The sequence below is a fragment of the Macaca fascicularis genome, chromosome 8, assembly GCF_037993035.2.
Source record: "Macaca fascicularis isolate 582-1 chromosome 8, T2T-MFA8v1.1".
Lineage (NCBI taxonomy): Eukaryota > Metazoa > Chordata > Mammalia > Primates > Cercopithecidae > Macaca > Macaca fascicularis.
In genome coordinates, this window is record NC_088382.1 from 52,200,800 (window position 1) to 52,223,860 (window position 23,061).

Genomic DNA, 23,061 nt, shown 5'->3' on the forward strand with positions numbered 1-23,061 from the left:
TTTCCCCTCAAAAAGCCTTTCGCTAAGACAGTTCTTGTGGAATTGGCAAAGTGATATTTGGAAGCCCATAGAGGGCTATGGTGAAAAAGGAAATATCCTCAGATGAAATCTGGAAAGAAGCTTTCTGAGAAACTGCTCTGTGATGTGTGACTTCCACTGACAGAGTTACATCTATATTTCGTGGATCTCTTTGCTAGCCTTATTTCTGTGGAATCTGAGAACAGATATTTCGGATCCCTTTGAAGACTATAGGGCCAAAGGAAATATCCTCTGATAACAAAGAGAAAGAAGCTTTCTGAGAAACTTCTTTGTGTTCTGTGAAATCATCTCACAGAGTTACAGATTTCCCCTCAAGAAGCCTTACGCTAAGACAGTTCTTGTGGAATTGGCAAAGTGATATTTGGAAGCCCGTAGAGGGCTATGGTGAAAAAGGAAATATCCTCAGATGAAATCTGGAAAGAAGCTTTCTGAGAAACTGCTTAGTGTTCTGTTCATTCATCTCATAGAATTACATCTGTGTTTCGTGGATCTCTTTGCTAGCCTTATTTCTGTGGAATCTGAGAACAGATATTTCGGATCTCTTTGAAGACTATAGGGCCAAAGGAAATATCCTCCGATAACAGAGAGAAAGAAGCTTTCTGAGAAACTTCTTTGTGTTCTGTGAAATCATCTCACAGAGTTACAGCTTTCCCCTCAAGAAGCCTTTCGCTAAGACAGTTCTTGCGGAATTGGCAAAGTGATATTTGGAAGCCCATAGAGGGCTATGGTGAAAAAGGAAATATCCTCAGATGAAATCTGGAAAGAAGCTTTCTGAGAAACTGCTTAGTGTTCTGTTCATTCATCTCACAGAGTTACATCTGTATTTCGTGGATCTCTTTGCTAGCCTTATTTTTGTGGAATCTGAGAACAGATATTTCGGATCCCTTTGAAGACTATAGGGCCAAAGGAAATATCCTCTGATAACAAAGAGAAAGAAGCTTTCTGAGAAACTTCTTTGTGTTCTGTGAAATCATCTCACAGTGTTACAGCTTTCCCCTCAAGAAGCCTTTCGCTAAGACAGTTCTTGTGGAATTGGCAAAGTGATATTTGGAAGCCCATAGAGGGCTATGGTGAAAAAGGAAATATCCTCAGATGAAATCTGGAAAGAAGCTTTCTGAGAAACTGCTTAGTGTTCTGTTCATTCATCTCACAGAGTTACATCTGTGTTTCGTGGATCTCTTTGCTAGCCTTATTTCTGTGGAATCTGAGAACAGATATTTCGGATCCCTTTGAAGACTATAGGGCCAAAGGAAATATCCTCCGATAACAAAGAGAAAGAAGCTTTCTGAGAAACTTCTTTGTGTTCTGTGAAATCATCTCACAGAGTTACAGCTTTCCCCTCAAGAAGCCTTTCGCTAAGACAGTTCTTGTGGAATTGGCAAAGTGATATTTGGAAGCCCTTAGAGGGCTATGGTGAAAAAGGAAATATCCTCAGATGAAATCTGGAAAGAAGCTTTCTGAGAAACTGCTTAGTGTTCTGTTCATTCATCTCACAGAGTTACATCTGTATTTCGTGGATCTCTTTGCTAGCCTTATTTCTGTGGAATCTGAGAACAGATATTTCGGATCCCTTTGAAGACTACAGGGACAAAGGAAATATCCTCCGATAACAAAGAGAAAGAAGCTTTCTGAGAAAGTTCTTTGTGTTCTGTGAAATCATCTCACAGAGTTACAGCTTTCCCCTCAAGAAGCCTTTCGCTAAGACAGTTCTTGTGGAATTGGCAAAGTGATATTTGGAAGCCCATAGAGGGCTATGGTGAAAAAGGAAATATCCTCAGATGAAATCTGGAAAGAAGCTTTCTGAGAAACTGCTTAGTGTTCTGTTCATTCATCTCACAGAGTTACATCTGCGTTTTGTGGATCTCTTTGCTAGCCTTATTTCTGTGGAATCTGAGAACAGATATTTCGGATCCCTTTGAAGACTATATGGCCTAAGGAAATATCATCCGATAACAAAGAGAAAGAAGCATTCTGAGAAACTTCTTTGTGTTCTGTGAAATCATCTCACAGAGTTACAGCTTTCCCCTCAAGAAGCCTTTCGCCAAGACAGTTCTTGTGGAATTGGCAAAGTGATATTTGGAAGCCCGTAGAGGGCTATGGTGAAAAAGGAAATATCCTCAGATGAATTCTGGAAAGAAGCTTTCTGAGAAACTGCTTAGTGTTCTGTTCATTCATCTCATAGAATTACATCTGTGTTTCGTGGATCTCTTTGATAGCCTCATTTCTGTGGAATCTGAGTACAGATATTTCGGATCCCTTTGAAGACTATAGGGCCAAAGGAAATATCCTCCTATAACAAAGAGAAAGAAGCTGTCTGAGAAACTTCTTTGTGTTCTGTGAAATCATCACACAGAGTTACAGCTTTCCCCTCAAGAAGCCTTTCGCTAAGACAGTTCTTGTGGAATTGGCAAAGTAATATTTGGGAGCCCATAGAGGGCTATGGTGAAAAAGGAAATATCCTCAGATGAAATCTGGAAAGAAGCTTTCTGAGAAACTGCTCTGTGATGTGTGACTTCCACTCACAGAGTTACATCTGTATTTCGTGGATCTCTTTGCTAGCCTTATTTCTGTGGGATCTGAGAACAGATATTTCGGATCCCTTTGAAGACTATAGGGCCAAAGGAAATATCCCCTGATAACAAAGAGAAAGAAGCTTTCTGAGAAACTTCTTTGTGTTCTGTGAAATCATCTCACAGAGTTACAGCTTTCCCCTCAAGAAGCCTTTCGCTAAGACAGTTCTTGTGGAATTGGCAAAGTGATATTTGGAAGCCCATAGAGGGCTATGGTGAAAAAGGAAATATCCTCAGATGAAATCTGGAAAGAAGCTTTCTGAGAAACTGCTTAGTGTTCTGTTCATTCAGCTCACAGAGTTACATCTGTGTTTCGTGGATCTCTTTGCGAGCCTTATTTCTGTGGAATCTGAGAACAGATATTTCGGATCCCTTTGAAGACTATAGGGCCAAAGGAAATATCCTCCGATAACAAAGAGAAAGAAGCTTTCTGAGAAACTTCTTTGTGTTCCCTGAAATCATCTCACAGAGTTACAGCTTTCCCCTCAAGAAGCCTTTCGCCAAGACAGTTCTTGTGGAATTGGCAAAGTGATATTTGGAAGCCCGTAGAGGGCTATGGTGAAAAAGGAAATATCCTCAGATGAAATCTGGAAAGAAGCTTTCTGAGAAACTGCTTAGTGTTCTGTTCATTCATCTCATAGAATTACATCTGTGTTTCGTGGATCTCTTTGCTAGCCTTATTTCTGTGGAATCTGAGAACAGATATTTCGGATCCCTTTGAAGACTATAGGGCCAAAGGAAATATCCTCCAATAACAGAGAGAAAGAAGCTTTCTGAGAAACTTCTTTGTGTTCTGCGAAATCATCTCACAGAGGTACAGCTTTCCCCTCAAGAAGCCTTTCGCTAAGACAGTTCTTGCGGAATTGGCAAAGTGATATTTGGAAGCCCATAGAGGGCTAGGGTGAAAAAGGAAATATCCTCAGATGAAATCTGGAAAGAAGCTTTCTGAGAAACTGCTCTGTGATGTGTGACTTCCACTCAGAGAGTTACATCTGTATTTCGTGGATCTCTTTGCTAGCCTTATTTCTGTGGAATCTGAGAACAGATATTTCGGATCCCTTTGAAGACTATAGGGCCAAAGGAAATATCCTCTGATAACAAAGAGAAAGAAGCTTTCTGAGAAACTTCTTTGTGTTCTGTGAAATCATCTCACAGAGTTACAGCTTTCCCCTCAAGAAGCCTTTCGCTAAGACAGTTCTTGTGGAATTGGCAAAGTGATATTTGGAAGCCCATAGAGGGCTATGGTGAAAAAGGAAATATCCTCAGATGAAATCTGGAAAGAAGCTTTCTGAGAAACTGCTTAGTGTTCTGTTCATTCATCTCACAGAGTTACATCTGTGTTTCGTGGATCTCTTTGCTAGCCTTATTTCTGTGGAATCTGAGAACAGATATTTCGGATCCCTTTGAAGACTATAGGGCCAAAGGAAATATCCTCCGATAACAAAGAGAAAGAAGCTTTCTGAGAAACTTCTTTGTGTTCTGTGAAATCATCTCACAGAGTTACAACTTTCCCCTCAAGAAGCCTTTCGCTAAGACAGTTCTTGTGGAATTGGCAAAGTGATATTTGGAAGCCCATAGAGGGCTATGGTGAAAAAGGAAATATCCTCAGATGAAATCTGGAAAGAAGCTTTCTGAGAAACTGCTTAGTGTTCTGTTCATTCATCTCACAGAGTTACATCTGTGTTTCGTGGATCTCTTTGCTAGCCTTATTTCTGTGGAATCTGAGAACAGATATTTCGGATCCCTTTGAAGACTACAGGGACAAAGGAAATATCCTCCGATAACAAAGAGAAAGAAGCTTTCTGAGAAACTTCTTTGTGTTCTGTGAAATCATCTCACAGAGTTACAGCTTTCCCCTCAAGAAGCCTTTCGCTAAGACAGTTCTTCTGGAATTGGCAAAGTGATATTTGGAAGCCCATAGAGAGCTATGGTGAAAAAGGAAATATCCTCAGATGAAATCTGGAAAGAAGCTTTCTGAGAAACTGCTTAGTGTTCTGTTCATTCATCTCACAGAGTTACATCTGTATTTCGTGTATCTCTTTGCTAGCCTTATTTCTGTGGAATCTGAGAACAGATATTTCGGATCCCTTTGAAGACTATAGGGCCAAAGGAAATATCCTGTGATAACAAAGAGAAAGAAGCTTTCTGAGAAACTTCTTTGTGTTCTGTGAAATCATCTCACAGAGTTACAGCTTTCCCCTCAAGAAGCCTTTCGCTAAGACAGTTCTTGTGGAATTGGCAAAGTGATATTTGGAAGCCCATAGAGAGCTGTGGTGAAAAAGGAAATATCCTCAGATGAAATCTGGAAAGAAGCTTTCTGAGAAACTGCTTAGTGTTCTGTTCATTCATCTCACAGAGTTACATCTGTATTTTGTGGATCTCTTTGCTAGCCTTATTTCTGTGGAATCTGAGAACAGATATTTCGGATCCCTTTGAAGACTATATGGCCAAAGGAAATATCATCCGATAACAAAGAGAAAGAAGCTTTCTGAGAAACTTCTTTGTGTTCTGTGAAAACATCTCACAGAGTTACAGCTTCCCCTCAAGAAGCCTTTCGCTAAGACAGTTCTTGTGGAATTGGCAAAGTGATATTTGGAAGCCCATAGAGGGCTATGGTGAAAAAGGAAATATCCTCAGATGAAATCTGGAAAGAAGCTTTCTGAGAAACTGCTCTGTGATGTGTGACTTCCACTCAGAGAGTTACATCTGTATTTCGTGGATCTCTTTGCTAGCCTTATTTCTGTGGAATCTGAGAACAGATATTTCGGATCCCTTTGAAGACTATAGGGCCAAAGGAAATATCCTCTGATAACAAAGAGAAAGAAGCTTTCTGAGAAACTTCTTTGTGTTCTGTGAAATCATCTCACAGAGTTACAGCTTTCCCCTCAAGAAGCCTTTCGCTAAGACAGTTCTTGTGGAATTGGCAAAGTGATATTTGGAAGCCCATAGAGGGCTACGGTGAAAAAGGAAATATCCTGAGATGAAATCTGGAAAGAAACTTTCTGAGAAACTGCTTAGTGTTCTGTTCATTCATCTCACAGAGTTACATCTGTGTTTCGTGGATCTCTTTGCTAGCCTTATTTCTGTGGAATCTGAGAACAGATATTTCGGATCCCTTTGAAGACTATAGGGCCAAAGGAAATATCCTCCGATAACAAAGAGAAAGAAGCTTTCTGAGAAACTTCTTTGTGTTCTGGGAAATCATCTCACAGAGTTACAGCTTTCCCCTCAAGAAGCCTTTCGCTAAGACAGTTCTTGTGGAATTGGCAAAGTGATATTTGGAAGCCCATAGAGGGCTATGGTGAAAAAGGAAATATCCTCAGATGAAATCTGGAAAGAAGCTTTCTGAGAAACTGCTTAGTGTTCTGTTCATTCATCTCACAGAGTTACATCTGTGTTTCGTGGATCTCTTTGCTAGCCTTATTTCTGTGGAATCTGAGAACAGATATTTCGGATCCCTTTGAAGACTATATGGCCTAAGGAAATATCATCCGATAACAAAGAGAAAGAAGCATTCTGAGAAACTTCTTTGTGTTCTGTGAAATCATCTCACAGAGTTACAGCTTTCCCCTCAAGAAGCCTTTCGCCAAGACAGTTCTTGTGGAATTGGCAAAGTGATATTTGGAAGCCCGTAGAGGGCTATGGTGAAAAAGGAAATATCCTCAGATGAATTCTGGAAAGAAGCTTTCTGAGAAACTGCTTAGTGTTCTGTTCATTCATCTCATAGAATTACATCTGTGTTTCGTGGATCTCTTTGCTAGCCTTATTTCTGTGGAATCTGAGAACAGATATTTCGGATCCCTTTGAAGACTATAGGGCCAAAGGAAATATCCTCCGATAACAAAGAGAAAGAAGCTTTCTGAGAAACTTCTTTGTGTTCTGTGAAATCATCTCACAGAGTTACAGCTTTCCCCTCAAGAAGCCTTTCGCTAAGACAGTTCTTGTGTAATTGGCAAAGTGATATTTGGAAGCCCATAGAGGGCTATGGTGAAAAAGGAAATATCCTCAGATGAAATCTGGAAAGAAGCTTTCTGAGAAACTGCTTAGTTTTCTGTTCATTCATCTCACAGAGTTACATCTGATTTTCGTGAATCTCTTTGCTAGCCTCATTTCTGTGGAATCTGATAACAGATATTTCGGATCCCATTGAAGACTATAGGGCCAAAGGAAATATCCTCCTATAACAAAGAGAAAGAAGCTTTCTGAGAAACATCTTTGTGTTCTGTGAAATCATCACACAGAGTTACAGCTTTCCCCTCAAGAAGCCTTTCGATAAGACAGTTCTTGTGGAATTGGCAAAGTAATATTTGGGAGCCCATAGAGGGCTATGGTGAAAAAGGAAATATCCTCAGATGAAATCTGGAAAGAAGCTTTCTGAGAGACTGCTCTGTGATGTGTGACTTCCACTCACAGAGTTACATCTGTATTTCGTGGATCTCTTTGCTAGCCTTATTTCTGTGGAATCTGAGAACAGATATTTCGGATCCCTTTGAAGACTATAGGGCCAATGGAAATATCCTCTGATAACAAAGAGAAAGAAGCTTTCTGAGAAACTTCTTTGTGTTCTGTGAAATCATCTCACAGAGTTACAGCTTTCCCCTCAAGAAGCCTTTCGCTAAGACAGTTCTTGTGGAATTGGCAAAGTGATATTTGGAAGCCCATAGAGGGCTATGGTGAAAAAGGAAATATCCTCAGATGAAATCTGGAAAGAAGCTTTCTGAGAAACTGCTTAGTGTTCTGTTCATTCATCTCACAGAGTTACATCTGTGTTTCGTGGATCTCTTTGCTAGCCTTATTTCTGTGGAATCTGAGAACAGATATTTCGGATCCCTTTGAAGACTATATGGCCTAAGGAAATATCATCCGATAACAAAGAGAAAGAAGCATTCTGAGAAACTTCTTTGTGTTCTGTGAAATCATCTCACAGAGTTACAGCTTTCCCCTCAAGAAGCCTTTCGCCAAGACAGTTCTTGTGGAATTGGCAAAGTGATATTTGGAAGCCCGTAGAGGGCTATGGTGAAAAAGGAAATATCCTCAGATGAATTCTGGAAAGAAGCTTTCTGAGAAACTGCTTAGTGTTCTGTTCATTCATCTCATAGAATTACATCTGTGTTTCGTGGATCTCTTTGCTAGCCTTATTTCTGTGGAATCTGAGAACAGATATTTCGGATCCCTTTGAAGACTATAGGGCCAAAGGAAATATCCTCCGATAACAAAGAGAAAGAAGCTTTCTGAGAAACTTCTTTGTGTTCTGTGAAATCATCTCACAGAGTTACAGCTTTCCCCTCAAGAAGCCTTTCGCTAAGACAGTTCTTGTGTAATTGGCAAAGTGATATTTGGAAGCCCATAGAGGGCTATGGTGAAAAAGGAAATATCCTCAGATGAAATCTGGAAAGAAGCTTTCTGAGAAACTGCTTAGTTTTCTGTTCATTAATCTCACAGAGTTACATCTGTATTTCGTGAATCTCTTTGCTAGCCTCATTTCTGTGGAATCTGATAACAGATATTTCGGATCCCATTGAAGACTATAGGGCCAAAGGAAATATCCTCCTATAACAAAGAGAAAGAAGCTTTCTGAGAAACATCTTTGTGTTCTGTGAAATCATCACACAGAGTTACAGCTTTCCCCTCAAGAAGCCTTTCGATAAGACAGTTCTTGTGGAATTGGCAAAGTAATATTTGGGAGCCCATAGAGGGCTATGGTGAAAAAGGAAATATCCTCAGATGAAATCTGGAAAGAAGCTTTCTGAGAGACTGCTCTGTGATGTGTGACTTCCACTCACAGAGTTACATCTGTATTTCGTGGATCTCTTTGCTAGCCTTATTTCTGTGGAATCTGAGAACAGATATTTCGGATCCCTTTGAAGACTATAGGGCCAATGGAAATATCCTCTGATAACAAAGAGAAAGAAGCTTTCTGAGAAACTTCTTTGTGTTCTGTGAAATCATCTCACAGAGTTACAGCTTTCCCCTCAAGAAGCCTTTCGCTAAGACAGTTCTTGTGGAATTGGCAAAGTGATATTTGGAAGCCCATAGAGGGCTATGGTGAAAAAGGAAATATCCTCAGATGAAATCTGGAAAGAAGCTTTCTGAGAAACTGCTTAGTGTTCTGTTCATTCATCTCACAGAGTTACATCTGTGTTTCGTGGATCTCTTTGCTAGCCTTATTTCTGTGGAATCTGAGAACAGATATTTCGGATCCCTTTGAAGACTATATGGCCAAAGGAAATATCATCCGATAACAAAGAGAAAGAAGCTTTCTGAGAAACTTCTTTGTGTTCTGTGAAATCATCTCACAGAGTTACAGCTTTCCCCTCAAAAAGCCTTTCGCTAAGACAGTTCTTGTGGAATTGGCAAAGTGATATTTGGAAGCCCATAGAGGGCTATGTTGAAAAAGGAAATATCCTCAGATGAAATCTGGAAAGAAGCTTTCTGAGAAACTGCTCTGTGATGTGTGACTTCCACTCACAGAGTTACATCTATATTTCGTGGATCTCTTTGCTAGCCTTATTTCTGTGGAATCTGAGAACAGATATTTCGGATGCCTTTGAAGACTATAGGGCCAAAGGAAATATCCTCTGATAACAAAGAGAAAGAAGCTTTCTGAGAAACTTCTTTGTGTTCTGTGAAATCATCCCACAGAGTTACAGATTTCCCCTCAAGAAGCCTTTCGCTAAGACAGTTCTTGTGGAATTGGCAAAGTGATATTTGGAAGCCCGTAGAGGGCTATGGTGAAAAAGGAAATATCCTCAGATGAAATCTGGAAAGAAGCTTTCTGAGAAACTGCTTAGTGTTCTGTTCATTCATCTCATAGAATTACATCTGTGTTTCGTGGATCTCTTTGCTAGCCTTATTTCTGTGGAATCTGAGAACAGATATTTCGGATCTCTTTGAAGACTATAGGGCCAAAGGAAATATCCTCCGATAACAGAGAGAAAGAAGCTTTCTGAGAAACTTCTTTGTGTTCTGTGAAATCATCTCACAGAGTTACAGCTTTCCCCTCAAGAAGCCTTTCGCTAAGACAGTTCTTGCGGAATTGGCAAAGTGATATTTGGAAGCCCATAGAGGGCTATGGTGAAAAAGGAAATATCCTCAGATGAAATCTGGAAAGAAGCTTTCTGAGAAACTGCTTAGTGTTCTGTTCATTCATCTCACAGAGTTACATCTGTATTTCGTGGATCTCTTTGCTAGCCTTATTTTTGTGGAATCTGAGAACAGATATTTCGGATCCCTTTGAAGACTATAGGGCCAAAGGAAATATCCTCTGATAACAAAGAGAAAGAAGCTTTCTGAGAAACTTCTTTGTGTTCTGTGCAATCATCTCACAGTGTTACAGCTTTCCCCTCAAGAAGCCTTTCGCTAAGACAGTTCTTGTGGAATTGGCAAAGTGATATTTTGAAGCCCATAGAGGGCTATGGTGAAAAAGGAAATATCCTCAGATGAAATCTGGAAAGAAGCTTTCTGAGAAACTGCTTAGTGTTCTGTTCATTCATCTCACAGAGTTACATCTGTGTTTCGTGGATCTCTTTGCTAGCCTTATTTCTGTGGAATCTGAGAACAGATATTTCGGATCCCTTTGAAGACTATATGGCCAAAGGAAATATCATCCGATAACAAAGAGAAAGAAGCTTTCTGAGAAACTTCTTTGTGTTCTGTGAAATCATCTCACAGAGTTACAGCTTTCCCCTCAAGAAGCCTTTCGCTAAGACAGTTCTTGTGGAATTGGCAAAGTGATATTTGGAAGCCCATAGAGGGCTATGTTGAAAAAGGAAATATCCTCAGATGAAATCTGGAAAGAAGCTTTCTGAGAAACTGCTCAGTGTTCTGTTCATTCATCTCACAGAGTTACATCTGTGTTTCGTGGATCTCTTTGCGAGCCTTATTTCTGTGGAATCTGAGAACAGATATTTCGGATCCCTTTGAAGACTATAGGGCCAAAGGAAATATCCTCCGATAACAAAGAGAAAGAAGCTTTCTGAGAAACTTCTTTGTGTTCTGTGAAATCATCTCACAGAGTTACAGCTTTCCCCTCAAGAAGCCTTTCGCTAAGACAGTTCTTGTGGAATTGGCAAAGTGATATTTGGAAGCCCATAGAGGGCTATGGTGAAAAAGGAAATATCCTCAGATGAAATCTGGAAAGAAGCTTTCTGAGAAACTGCTTAGTGTTCTGTTCATTCATCTCACAGAGTTACATCTGTATTTCGTGGATCTCTTTGCTAGCCTTATTTCTGTGGAATCTGAGAACAGATATTTCGGATCCCTTTGAAGACTATAGGGCCAAAGGAAATATCCTCTGATAACAAAGAGAAAGAAGCTTTCTGAGAAACTTCTTTGTGTTCTGTGAAATCATCTCACAGAGTTACAGCTTTCCCCTCAAGAAGCCTTTCGCTAAGACAGTTCTTGTGGAATTGGCAAAGTGATATTTGGATGCCCATAGAGGGCTATGGTGAAAAAGGAAATATACTCAGATGAAATCTGGAAAGAAGTTTTCTGAGAAACTGCTCTGTGATGTGTGACTTCCACTCACAGAGTTACATCTCTATTTGGTGGATCTTCTTGCTAGCCTTATTTCTGTGGAATCTGAGAAGAGATATTTCGGATCCCATTGAAGACTATAGGGCCAAAGGAAATATCCTCTGAGAACAAAGAGAAAGAAGCTTTCTGAGAAACTTCTTTGTGTTCTGTGAAATCATCTCACAGAGTTACAGCTTTCCCCTCAAGAAGCCTTTCGCTAAGACAGTTCTTGTGGAATTGGCAAAGTGATATTTGGAAGCCCATATAGGGCTATGGTGAAAAAGGAAATATCCTCAGATGAAATCTGGAAGGAAGCTTTCTGAGAAACTGCTTAGTGTTCTGTTCATTCATCTCACAGAGTTACATCTGTGTTTCGTGGATCTCTTTGCTAGCCTTATTTCTGTGGAATCTGAGAACAGATATTTCGGATCCCTTTGAAGACTATAGGGCCAAAGGAAATATCCTCCGATAACAAAGAGAAAGAAGCTTTCTGAGAAACTTCTTTGTGTTCTGTGAAATCATCTCACAGAGTTACAGCTTTCCCCTCAAGAAGCCTTTCGCCAAGACAGTTCTTGTGGAATTGGCAAAGTGATATTTGGAAGCCCGTAGAGGGCTATGGTGAAAAAGGAAATATCCTCAGATGAAATCTGGAAAGAAGCTTTCTGAGAAACTGCTTAGTGTTCTGTTCATTCATCTCATAGAATTACATCTGTGTTTCGTGGATCTCTTTGCTAGCCTTATTTCTGTGGAATCTGAGAACAGATATTTCGGATCTCTTTGAAGACTATAGGGCCAAAGGAAATATCCTCCGATAACAGAGAGAAAGAAGCTTTCTGAGAAACTTCTTTGTGTTCTGTGAAATCATCTCACAGAGTTACAGCTTTCCCCTCAAGAAGCCTTTCGCTAAGACAGTTCTTGCGGAATTGGCAAAGTGATATTTGGAAGGCCATAGAGGGCTATGGTGAAAAAGGAAATATCCTCAGATGAAATCTGGAAAGAAGCTTTCTGAGAAACTGCTTAGTGTTCTGTTCATTCATCTCACAGAGTTACATCTGTATTTCGTGGATCTCTTTGCTAGCCTTATTTCTGTGGAATCTGAGAACAGATATTTCGGATCCCATTGAAGACTATAGGGCCAAAGGAAATATCCTCTGAGAACAAAGAGAAAGAAGCTTTCTGAGAAACTTCTTTGTGTTCTGTGAAATCATCTCACAGAGTTACAGATTTCCCCTCAAGAAGCCTTTCGCTAAGACAGTTCTTGTGGAATTGGCAAAGTGATATTTGGAAGCCCATAGAGGGCTATGGTGAAAAAGGATATATCCTCAGATGAAATCTGGAAAGAAGCTTTCTGAGAAACTGCTTAGTGTTCTGTTCATTCATCTCACAGAGTTACATCTGTGTTTCGTGGATCTCTTTGCTAGCCTTATTTCTGTGGAATCTGAGAACAGATATTTCGGATCCCTTTGAAGACTATAGGGCCAAAGGAAATATCCTCCGATAACAAAGAGAAAGAAGCTTTCTGAGAAACTTCTTTGTGTTCTGTGAAATTATCTCACAGAGTTACAGCTTTCCCCTCAAGAAGCCTTTCGCCAAGACAGTTCTTGTGGAATTGGCAAAGTGATATTTGGAAGCCCGTAGAGGGCTATGGTGAAAAAGGAAATATCCTCAGATGAAATCTGGAAAGAAGCTTTCTGAGAAACTCCTTAGTGTTCTGTTCATTCATCTCATAGAATTACATCTGTGTTTCGTGGATCTCTTTGCTAGCCTTATTTCTGTGGAATCTGAGAACAGATATTTCGGATCTCTTTGAAGACTATAGGGCCAAAGGAAATATCCTCCGATAACAGAGAGAAAGAAGCTTTCTGAGAAACTTCTCTGTGTTCTGTGAAATCATCTCACAGAGTTACAGCTTTCCCCTCAAGAAGCCTTTCGCTAAGACAGTTCTTGCGGAATTGGCAAAGTGATATTTGGAAGCCGATAGAGGGCTATGGTGAAAAAGGAAATATCCTCAGATGAAATCTGGAAAGAAGCTTTCTGAGAAACTGCTCTGTGATGTGTGACTTCCACTCACAGAGTTACATCTGTATTTCGTGGATCTCTTTGCTAGCCTTATTTCTGTGGAATCTGAGAACAGATATTTCGGATCCCTTTGAAGACTATAGGGCCAAAGGATATATCCTCTGATAACAAAGAGAAAGAAGCTTTCTGAGAAACTTCTTTGTGTTCTGTGAAATCATCTCACAGAGTTACAGCTTTCCCCGCAAGAAGCCTTTCGCTAAGACAGTTCTTGTGGAATTGGCAAAGTGATATTTGGAAGCCCATAGAGGGCTATGGTGAAAAAGGAAATATCCTCAGATGAAATCTGGAAAGAAGCTTTCTGAGAAACTGCTTAGTGTTCTCTTCATTCATCTCACAGAGTTACATCTGTATTTTGTGGATCTCTTTGCTAGCCTTATTTCTGTGGAATCTGAGAACAGATATTTCGGATCCCTTTGAAGACTATATGGCCAAAGGAAATATCATCCGATAACAAAAAGAAAGAAGCTTTCTGAGAAACTTCTTTGTGTTCTGTGAAATCATCTCACAGAGTTACAGCTTTCCCCTCAAGAAGCCTTTCGCTAAGACAGTTCTTGTGGAATTGGCAAAGTGATATTTGGAAGCCCATAGAGGGCTATGGTGAAAAAGGAAATATCCTCTGATGAAATCTGGAAAGAAGCTTTCTGAGAAACTGCTCTGTGATGTGTGACTTCCACTAACAGAGTTACATCTGTATTTCGTGGATCTCTTTGCTAGCCTTATTTCTGTGGATTCTGAGAACAGATATTTCGGATCCCTTTGAAGACTATAGGGCCAAAGGAAATATCCTCTGATAACAAAGAGAAAGAAGCTTTCTGAGAAACTTCTTTGTGTTCTGTGAAATCATCTCACAGAGTTACAGCTTTCCCCTCAAGAAGCCTTTCGCTAAGACAGTTCTTGTGGAATTGGCAAAGTGATATTTGGAAGCCCATAGAGGGCTAGGGTGAAAAAGGAAATATCCTCAGATGAAATCTGGAAAGAAGCTGTCTGAGAAACTGCTTAGTGTTCTGTTCATTCATCTCACAGAGTTACATCTGTATTTTGTGGATCTCTTTGCTAGCCTTATTTCTGTGGAATCTGAGAAGAGATATTTCGGATCCCTTTGAAGACTATATGGCCAAAGGAAATATCATCCGATAACAAAGAGAAAGAAGCTTTCTGAAAAACTTCTTTGTGTTCTGTGAAATCATCTCACAGAGTTACAGCTTTCCCCTCAAGAAGCCTTTCGCTAAGACAGTTCTTGTGGAATTGGCAAAGTGATATTTGGAAGCCCATAGAGGGCTACGGTGAAAAAGGAAATATCCTCTGATGAAATCTGGAAAGAAGCTTTCTGAGAAACTGCTCTGTGATGTGTGACTTCCACTAACAGAGTTACATCTGTATTTCATGGATCTCTTTGCTAGCCTTATTTCTGTGGAATCTGAGAACAGATATTTCGGATCCCTTTGAAGACTATAGGGCCAAAGTAAATATCCTCTGATAACAAAGAGAAAGAAGCTTTCTGAGAAACTTCTTTGTGTTCTGTGAAATCATCTCACAGAGTTACAGCTTTCCCCTCAAGAAGCCTTTCGCTAAGACAGTTCTTGTGGAATTGGCAAAGTGATATTTGGAAGCCGATAGAGGGCTATGGTGAAAAAGGAAATATCCTCAGATGAAATCTGGAAAGAAGCTTTCTGAGAAACTGCTCTGTGATGTGTGACTTCCACTCACAGAGTTACATCTGTATTTCGTGGATCTCTTTGCTAGCCTTATTTCTGTGGAATCTGAGAACAGATATTTCGGATCCCTTTGAAGACTATAGGGCCAAAGGAAATATCCTCTGATAACAAAGAGAAAGAAGCTTTCTGAGAAACTTCTTTGTGTTCTGTGAAATCATCTCACAGAGTTACAGCTTTCCCCTCAAGAAGCCTTTCGCTAAGACAGTTCTTGTGGAATTGGCAAAGTGATATTTGGAAGCCCATAGAGGGCTATGGTGAAAAAGGAAATATCCTCAGATGAAATCTGGAAAGAAGCTTTCTGAGAAACTGCTTAGTGTTCTCTTCATTCATCTCACAGAGTTACATCTGTATTTTGTGGATCTCTTTGCTAGCCTTATTTCTGTGGAATCTGAGAACAGATATTTCGGATCCCTTTGAAGACTATATGGCCAAAGGAAATATCATCCGATAACAAAGAGAAAGAAGCTTTCTAAGAAACTTCTTTGTGTTCTGTGAAATCATCTCACAGAGTTACAGCTTTCCCCTCAAGAAGCCTTTCGCTAAGACAGTTCTTGTGGAATTGGCAAAGTGATATTTGGAAGCCCATAGAGGGCTATGGTGAAAAAGGAAATATCCTCTGATGAAATCTGGAAAGAAGCTTTCTGAGAAACTGCTCTGTGATGTGTGACTTCCACTAACAGAGTTACATCTGTATTTCGTGGATCTCTTTGCTAGCCTTATTTCTGTGGAATCTGCGAACAGATATTTCGGATCCCTTTGAAGACTATAGGGCCAAAGGAAATATCCTCTGATAACAAAGAGAAAGAAGCTTTCTGAGAAACTTCTTTGTGTTCTGTGAAATCATCTCACAGAGTTACAGCTTTCCCCTCAAGAAGCCTTTCGCTAAGACAGTTCTTGTGGAATTGGCAAAGTGATATTTGGAAGCCCATAGAGGGCTATGGTGAAAAAGGAAATATCCTCAGATGAAATCTGGAAAGAAGCTTTCTGAGAAACTGCTCTGTGATGTGTGACTTCCACTCACAGAGTTACATCTGTATTTCGTGGATCTCTTTGCAGCTTTATTTCTGTGGAATCTGAGAACAGATATTTCGGATCCCTTTGAAGACTATAGGGCCAAAGGAAATATCCTCTGATAACAAAGAGAAAGAAGCTTTCTGAGAAACTTCTTTGTGTTCTGTGAAATCATCTCACAGAGTTACAGCTTTCCCCTCAAGAAGCCTTTCGCTAAGACAGTTCTTGTGGAATTGGCAAAGTGATATTTGGAAGCCCATAGAGGGCTATGGTGAAAAAGGAAATATCCTCAGATGAAATCTGGAAAGAAGCTTTCTGAGAAACTGCTTAGTGTTCTGTTCATTCATCTCACAGAGTTACATCTGTATTTTGTGGATCTCTTTGCTAGCCTTATTTCTGTGGAATCTGAGAAGACATATTTCGGATCCCTTTGAAGACTATATGGCCAAAGGAAATATCATCCGATAACAAAGAGAAAGAAGCTTTCTGAAAAACTTCTTTGTGTTCTGTGAAATCATCTCACAGAGTTACATCTTTCCCCTCAAGAAGCCTTTCGCTAAGACAGTTCTTGTGGAATTGGCAAAGTGATATTTGGAAGCCCATAGAGGGCTATGGTGAAAAAGGAAATATCCTCTGATGAAATCTGGAAAGAAGCTTTCTGAGAAACTGCTCTGTGATGTGTGACTTCCACTAACAGAGTTACATCTGTATTTCGTGGATCTCTTTGCTAGCCTTATTTCTGTGGAATCTGAGAACAGATATTTCGGATCCCTTTGAAGACTATAGGGCCAAAGGAAATATCCTCTGATAACAAAGAGAAAGAAGCTCTCTGAGAAACTTCTTTGTGTTCTGTGAAATCATCTCACAGAGTTACAGCTTTCCCCTCAAGAAGCCTTTCGCTAAGACAGTTCTTGTGGAATTGGCAAAGTGATATTTGGAAGCCCATAGAGGGCTATGGTGAAAAACGAAATATCCTCAGATGAAATCTGGAAAGAAGCTTTCTGAGAAACTGCTCTGTGATGTGTGACTTCCACTCACAGAGTTACATCTGTATTTCGTGGATCTCTTTGCTAGCCTTATTTCTGTGGAATCTGAGAACAGATATTTCGGATCCATTTGAAGGCTATAGGGCCAAAGGAAATATCCTCTGATAACAAAGTGAAAGAAGCTTTCTGAGAAACTTCTTTGTGTTCTGTGAAATCATCTCACAGAGTTACAGCTTTCCCCTCAAGAAGCCTTTCGCTAAGACAGTTCTTGTGGAATTGGCAAAGTGATATTTGGAAGCCCATAGAGGGCTATGGTGAAAAAGGAAATATCCTCAGATGAAATCTAGAAAGAAGCTTTCTGAGAAACTGCTCTGTGATGTGTGACTTCCACTCACAGAGTTACATCTGTATTTCGTGGATCTCTTTGCTAGCCTTATTTCTGTGGAATCTGAGAACAGATATTTCGGATCCCTTTGAAGACTATAGGGCCAAAGGAAATATCCTCTGATAACAAAGAGAAAGAAGCTTTCTGAGAAGCTTCTTTGTGTTCTGTGAAATCATCTCACAGAGTTACAGCTTTCCCCTCAAGAAGCCTTTCGCTAAGACAGTTCTTGTGGAATTGGCAAAGTGATATTTGGAAGCCCATAGAGGGCTATGGTGAAAAAGGAAATATCCTCAGATGAAATCTGGAAAGAAGCTTTCTGAGAAACTGCTCTGTGATGTGTGACTTCCACTAACAGAGTTACATCTGTATTTTGTGGATCTCTTTGCTAGCCTTATTTCTGTGGAATCTGAGAACAGATATTTCGGATCCCTTTGAAGACTATAGGGACAAAGGAAATATCCTCTGATAACAAAGAGAAAGAAGCTTTCTGAGAAACTTCTTTGTGTTCTGTGAAATCATCTCACAGAGTTACAGCTTTCCCCTCAAGAAGCCTTTCGCTAAGACAGTTCTTGTGGAATTGGCAAAGTGATATTTGGAAGCCCATAGAGGGCTATGGTGAAAAAGGAAATATCCTCAGATGAAATCTGGAAAGAAGCTTTCTGAGAAACTACTCTGTGATGTGTGACTTCCACTCACAGAGTTACATCTGTATTTCGTGGATCTCTTTGCTAGCCTTATTTCTGTGGAATCTGAGAAGAGATATTTCGGATCCCTTTGAAGACTATAGGGCCAAAGGAAATATCCTCTGATAACAAAGAGAAAGAAGCTTTCTGAGAAACTTCTTTGTGTTCTGAGAAATCATCTCACAGAGTTACAGCTTTCCCGTCAAGAAGCCTTTCGCTAAGACAGTTCTTGTGGAATTGGCAAAGTGATATTTGGAAGCCCATAGAGGGCTATGGTGAAAAAGGAAATATCCTCAGATGAAATCTGGAAAGAAGCTTTCTGAGAAACTGCTTAGTGTTCTGTTCATTCATCTCACAGAGTTATATCTGTATTTCGTGGATCTCTTTGCTAGCCTTATTTCTGTGGAATCTGAGAAGAGATATTTCGGATCCCTTTGAAGACTATATGGCCAAAGGAAATATCATCCGATAACAAAGAGAAAGAAGCTTTCTGAGAAACTTCTTTGTGTTCTGTGAAATCATCTCACAGAGTTACAGCTTTCCCCTCAAGAAGCCTTTCGCTAAGACAGTTCTTGTGGAATTGGCAAAGTGATATTTGGAAGCCCATAGAGGGCTATGGTGAAAAAGGAAATATCCTCTGATGAAATCTGGAAAGAAGCTTTCTGAGAAACTGCTCTGTGATGTGTGACTTCCACTAACAGAGTTACATCTGTATTTCGTGGATCTCTTTGCTAGCCTTATTTCTGTGGAATCTGCGAACAGATATTTCGGATCCCTTTGAAGACTATAGGGCCAAAGGAAATATCCTCTGATAACAAAGAGAAAGAAGCTTTCTGAGAAACTTCTTTGTGTTCTGTGAAATCATCTCACAGAGTTACAGCTTTCCCCTCAAGAAGCCTTTCGCTAAGACAGTTCTTGTGGAATTGGCAAAGTGATATTTGGAAGCCCATAGAGGGCTACGGTGAAAAAGGAAATATCCTCTGATGAAATCTGGAAAGAAGCTTTCTGAGAAACTGCTCTGTGATGTGTGACTTCCACTAACAGAGTTACATCTGTATTTCATGGATCTCTTTGCTAGCCTTATTTCTGTGGAATCTGAGAACAGATATTTCGGATCCCTTTGAAGACTATAGGGCCAAAGTAAATATCCTCTGATAACAAAGAGAAAGAAGCTTTCTGAGAAACTTCTTTGTGTTCTGTGAAATCATCTCACAGAGTTACAGCTTTCCCCTCAAGAAGCCTTTCGCTAAGACAGTTCTTGTGGAATTGGCAAAGTGATATTTGGAAGCCGATAGAGGGCTATGGTGAAAAAGGAAATATCCTCAGATGAAATCTGGAAAGAAGCTTTCTGAGAAACTGCTCTGTGATGTGTGACTTCCACTCACAGAGTTACATCTGTATTTCGTGGATCTCTTTGCTAGCCTTATTTCTGTGGAATCTGAGAACAGATATTTCGGATCCCTTTGAAGACTATAGGGCCAAAGGAAATATCCTCTGATAACAAAGAGAAAGAAGCTTTCTGAGAAACTTCTTTGTGTTCTGTGAAATCATCTCACAGAGTTACAGCTTTCCCCTCAAGAAGCCTTTCGCTAAGACAGTTCTTGTGGAATTGGCAAAGTGATATTTGGAAGCCCATAGAGGGCTATGGTGAAAAAGGAAATATCCTCAGATGAAATCTGGAAAGAAGCTTTCTGAGAAACTGCTTAGTGTTCTCTTCATTCATCTCACAGAGTTACATCTGTATTTTGTGGATCTCTTTGCTAGCCTTATTTCTGTGGAATCTGAGAACAGATATTTCGGATCCCTTTGAAGACTATATGGCCAAAGGAAATATCATCCGATAACAAAGAGAAAGAAGCTTTCTAAGAAACTTCTTTGTGTTCTGTGAAATCATCTCACAGAGTTACAGCTTTCCCCTCAAGAAGCCTTTCGCTAAGACAGTTCTTGTGGAATTGGCAAAGTGATATTTGGAAGCCCATAGAGGGCTATGGTGAAAAAGGAAATATCCTCTGATGAAATCTGGAAAGAAGCTTTCTGAGAAACTGCTCTGTGATGTGTGACTTCCACTAACAGAGTTACATCTGTATTTCGTGGATCTCTTTGCTAGCCTTATTTCTGTGGAATCTGCGAACAGATATTTCGGATCCCTTTGAAGACTATAGGGCCAAAGGAAATATCCTCTGATAACAAAGAGAAAGAAGCTTTCTGAGAAACTTCTTTGTGTTCTGTGAAATCATCTCACAGAGTTACAGCTTTCCCCTCAAGAAGCCTTTCGCTAAGACAGTTCTTGTGGAATTGGCAAAGTGATATTTGGAAGCCCATAGAGGGCTATGGTGAAAAAGGAAATATCCTCAGATGAAATCTGGAAAGAAGCTTTCTGAGAAACTGCTCTGTGATGTGTGACTTCCACTCACAGAGTTACATCTGTATTTCGTGGATCTCTTTGCAGCTTTATTTCTGTGGAATCTGAGAACAGATATTTCGGATCCCTTTGAAGACTATAGGGCCAAAGGAAATATCCTCTGATAACAAAGAGAAAGAAGCTTTCTGAGAAACTTCTTTGTGTTCTGTGAAATCATCTCACAGAGTTACAGCTTTCCCCTCAAGAAGCCTTTCGCTAAGACAGTTCTTGTGGAATTGGCAAAGTGATATTTGGAAGCCCATAGAGGGCTATGGTGAAAAAGGAAATATCCTCAGATGAAATCTGGAAAGAAGCTTTCTGAGAAACTGCTTAGTGTTCTGTTCATTCATCTCACAGAGTTACATCTGTATTTTGTGGATCTCTTTGCTAGCCTTATTTCTGTGGAATCTGAGAAGACATATTTCGGATCCCTTTGAAGACTATATGGCCAAAGGAAATATCATCCGATAACAAAGAGAAAGAAGCTTTCTGAAAAACTTCTTTGTGTTCTGTGAAATCATCTCACAGAGTTACATCTTTCCCCTCAAGAAGCCTTTCGCTAAGACAGTTCTTGTGGAATTGGCAAAGTGATATTTGGAAGCCCATAGAGGGCTATGGTGAAAAAGGAAATATCCTCTGATGAAATCTGGAAAGAAGCTTTCTGAGAAACTGCTCTGTGATGTGTGACTTCCACTAACAGAGTTACATCTGTATTTCGTGGATCTCTTTGCTAGCCTTATTTCTGTGGAATCTGAGAACAGATATTTCGGATCCCTTTGAAGACTATAGGGCCAAAGGAAATATCCTCTGATAACAAAGAGAAAGAAGCTCTCTGAGAAACTTCTTTGTGTTCTGTGAAATCATCTCACAGAGTTACAGCTTTCCCCTCAAGAAGCCTTTCGCTAAGACAGTTCTTGTGGAATTGGCAAAGTGATATTTGGAAGCCCATAGAGGGCTATGGTGAAAAACGAAATATCCTCAGATGAAATCTGGAAAGAAGCTTTCTGAGAAACTGCTCTGTGATGTGTGACTTCCACTCACAGAGTTACATCTGTATTTCGTGGATCTCTTTGCTAGCCTTATTTCTGTGGAATCTGAGAACAGATATTTCGGATCCATTTGAAGGCTATAGGGCCAAAGGAAATATCCTCTGATAACAAAGTGAAAGAAGCTTTCTGAGAAACTTCTTTGTGTTCTGTGAAATCATCTCACAGAGTTACAGCTTTCCCCTCAAGAAGCCTTTCGCTAAGACAGTTCTTGTGGAATTGGCAAAGTGATATTTGGAAGCCCATAGAGGGCTATGGTGAAAAAGGAAATATCCTCAGATGAAATCTAGAAAGAAGCTTTCTGAGAAACTGCTCTGTGATGTGTGACTTCCACTCACAGAGTTACATCTGTATTTCGTGGATCTCTTTGCTAGCCTTATTTCTGTGGAATCTGAGAACAGATATTTCGGATCCCTTTGAAGACTATAGGGCCAAAGGAAATATCCTCTGATAACAAAGAGAAAGAAGCTTTCTGAGAAGCTTCTTTGTGTTCTGTGAAATCATCTCACAGAGTTACAGCTTTCCCCTCAAGAAGCCTTTCGCTAAGACAGTTCTTGTGGAATTGGCAAAGTGATATTTGGAAGCCCATAGAGGGCTATGGTGAAAAAGGAAATATCCTCAGATGAAATCTGGAAAGAAGCTTTCTGAGAAACTGCTCTGTGATGTGTGACTTCCACTAACAGAGTTACATCTGTATTTTGTGGATCTCTTTGCTAGCCTTATTTCTGTGGAATCTGAGAACAGATATTTCGGATCCCTTTGAAGACTATAGGGCCAAAGGAAATATCCTCTGATAACAAAGAGAAAGAAGCTTTCTGAGAAACTTCTTTGTGTTCTGTGAAATCATCTCACAGAGTTACAGCTTTCCCCTCAAGAAGCCTTTCGCTAAGACAGTTCTTGTGGAATTGGCAAAGTGATATTTGGAAGCCCATAGAGGGCTATGGTGAAAAAGGAAATATCCTCAGATGAAATCTGGAAAGAAGCTTTCTGAGAAACTACTCTGTGATGTGTGACTTCCACTCACAGAGTTACATCTGTATTTCGTGGATCTCTTTGCTAGCCTTATTTCTGTGGAATCTGAGAAGAGATATTTCGGATCCCTTTGAAGACTATAGGGCCAAAGGAAATATCCTCTGATAACAAAGAGAAAGAAGCTTTCTGAGAAACTTCTTTGTGTTCTGAGAAATCATCTCACAGAGTTACAGCTTTCCCGTCAAGAAGCCTTTCGCTAAGACAGTTCTTGTGGAATTGGCAAAGTGATATTTGGAAGCCCATAGAGGGCTATGGTGAAAAAGGAAATATCCTCAGATGAAATCTGGAAAGAAGCTTTCTGAGAAACTGCTTAGTGTTCTGTTCATTCATCTCACAGAGTTATATCTGTATTTCGTGGATCTCTTTGCTAGCCTTATTTCTGTGGAATCTGAGAAGAGATATTTCGGATCCCTTTGAAGACTATATGGCCAAAGGAAATATCATCCGATAACAAAGAGAAAGAAGCTTTCTGAGAAACTTCTTTGTGTTCTGTGAAATCATCTCACAGAGTTACAGCTTTCCCCTCAAGAAGCCTTTCGCTAAGACAGTTCTTGTGGAATTGGCAAAGTGATATTTGGAAGCCCATAGAGGGCTATGGTG